Genomic DNA, 2,939 nt, shown 5'->3' with positions numbered 1-2,939 from the left:
AGTTAACCGGCCATCTCTAGGATCCGAACCTGTGGCCTTGGTGTTATTGGCACCGCACTCTCCCAAGTGAGCCATGGACCAGCCCTAACATGATTCTTTTAAAGCACAGTTATTTTCTCAGATCGTTACTAAAATATCACCTTCACCTGAAAGAACACAGTGTGTGTTTCTTTCTTCTATGTAAGGCACTTGTGACAATTACAAGCCAACATATCAGAGGTCAGAAAATTTGGAGCCCTCTGACTAGGATACAAATAATTCGCAAAACCTCCGAATACACTTGAAAGCTACTGGACCAGTGAGGATGCCATGGCCCCCCTTCACCTTCCCCTGTGTTGTAGAATCTCCTGTCTTTCCTGACTACACCTCACGGGTACCTGACCCATGAGGTGAGTAAGGGTACCTGTGTTGATCCATACAGTAAATACTGGTAATTAATTTCTTTATTTTTAGACTAAAAAAAAAGTAGAAACAGAAGTCTTAATTTTTCTTTTGCATTCCAGTGGATCATTCTGCACGCCCCAATTTAAAGACCACTGATTATTTTTATTATTTTTTAATTGACACATAATAATTGCACATATTTATGGGGTGCAAAGGGATATTTTCATACATGTATACAATGTGTAATGATCAAATCAGAGTGATTAGCATATTCATTACAGCAAACATTCATCATTTCTTTGTGTTAAGAACATCCAAACTCCTCAAGGAAATCAGTATAATGAAGAGATACCTGCACCCCCATGTTTACTGCAGCACTATTTACAATAGCCAAGATATGGAATCAGACTACTTGTCCATCAACAGAAGAATGGCTAAAGAAAATGTGGTATATATACCCAATGGAATACTACTCAGTTATAAAAAAAGAATGAAATCCTGTCATATGTGGCAATATGGATGAGTCTGGTAGACACTGTTAAGGGAAATAAGTCAGGCACAGAAAGATAAATACTGCATGTTCTCGCTCAGATGTGGGAGCAAGAAATTGAACTCATAGAAGTAGAATAGAATCATGGCTACTAGAGGCTGGGAAGACTAGCGGGGAGAAGGGGACAGGGAGAGGCTGGTTAACAGATACAAACTTACAGGTAGACAGTGTATCGGTCCATTTCTGTTGCTTATAACAAAATACTTGGAACTGGGTAATTTGTAAGAAAACAAAATGTATTGCTTACAGTTTTGGAGGCTGGAAAGCCCAAAGCCCACGGAACACATCTGGTGAGGGTCTTCTTTGGTAGTGGCTTTACAGCAAGGCAGGTGTCTCACATGGCAGAAAATGGCAGAGCAGAGAGAGACTTTCATGTGCTCTCCTTTTAAAGCCCTCAGAACCACACCCACAACCACCATTAAATCATCAACTTAATCACCTCTTCAAGGCCCCACCTTTCAATTACCATAGTAGGGTTTCCCACCCTCTTAACACTGTCACAGTGGGGACCAGCCCTCCAATACATTAAACTTTGGGGGGACACAATTCATTACACTCCACCTTTTCCCCCCAAAACTCATGTTCTTTCACATGCAAATACATTTATTTCATCCCCAAAGTCTTAACTTGTTTCAACTCAAAAGTCCAAAGTCTCAAGGTCCCATCTATGAAATCAAAACAAGTTATCCACTACCAAGATACAATGGTGGGACAAGCATAGGGTACATATTCCCATTCAAAAAGGGAGAAATAGGCCAAAAGAAAAGGGTAACAGGTCCTAAGCAAGTCTGAAACCCAGCAGGGTGGGCATTAAATCTCAAAACTGGTGAATCATGTACCTTGACAACATGTTCAACATTCTCTGCACACTGGTATGGGCGTTGGGTCCCCAAGTCCTTGGGCAGCTTCACTGCTATGGCTTTCCTGGTCTGAGGCCATGCTTCAGCTCCCACAGGCTGGGATTGCATGCTGGTAGCTCCATGATTCTGGGGTCTCTGTGGCAGTCCTGCTCTCACAGCTCCTCTAGGCACGGCCTTGGTGGAGTTTATCTGCTGCCACTCCAACCCCATGTTTCCACTCAGCATTGCTCTAGTGAAGGCTCTATATGGTGACTCTGCCCCTGTGGCAGATCTCTTCCTGGACCCCCAGGCTTTTCCATACATTCTTTGAAATTGGTGTGCAGGCTCCCAAGCCTTCACAGCTCTGGCTTTCTGTGAACCTGCAAACCTAATACCACATGGACACTGCCAAGGCTTTTGGCTTGTATTTTCCAAAGCTGTGGGTCCAGGCACACCTGGGGCCAATTTAGACACAGTTGGAGCAGCCAAAGCAGGTGGGGTGCTGGTGTGGGGAGCAGCATATCAAGGTGGCCCTGGGCAGCGAGCCTGAGGAGGATGCCTCAGGCCTGTTCCCAAAGACCATTCTGTCACCCTAGGCCTCTGGGCCCATGATGGAAGATGCAGCCTCCAAGATCTCTAAAAAGCCTTCAGAGTCTTTTTTTCCCTTCTCTTGATAATCCCTTCCGTCTGTACTAAGCTCCTTAGCAAAAGGTCTCTAGGCTACACTCTTGCTTTTGTTCTCCTGAAAATACTCCCTGCTTCTCTACCACATGGCCAGGCTGTAACTTTTCCAAATCTTTACACTTTGTTTTCCTTTTAATTATAAATTCTGGCTTTGTGTCATGCCTTTGCCACCATATCCCAGCATAGGCTGTTGCAAGTAGGCATGCAGCTTCCTTAATGACTTACTGCTTACAAACTTTCTCCACCAAATACCCTGGATCAGCACCTTGAAGTTCCACATTCCATAAAATTTTGGAGCATGAACAGAATGCAGCCAAGTTCCTTGCCAGTTCATAACAAGGGTGACCTTTGCCCCAGTTCCCAGTACGACTGAGATCTCAGAATGGCCTTTACTGTTCATATTTCTATCAGCATTCTGCTCACCACCATTTAACCAGTCTCTAAAGCATTCCAAACCTTCCCTGGTTTTCTTGTCTTCTAAA

Source organism: Galeopterus variegatus, unplaced genomic scaffold, assembly GCF_000696425.1.
Source record: "Galeopterus variegatus unplaced genomic scaffold, G_variegatus-3.0.2 Scaffold4088, whole genome shotgun sequence".
NCBI classification, from domain to species: Eukaryota; Metazoa; Chordata; class Mammalia; order Dermoptera; family Cynocephalidae; genus Galeopterus; species Galeopterus variegatus.
This window is presented reverse-complemented; position numbering follows the sequence as displayed.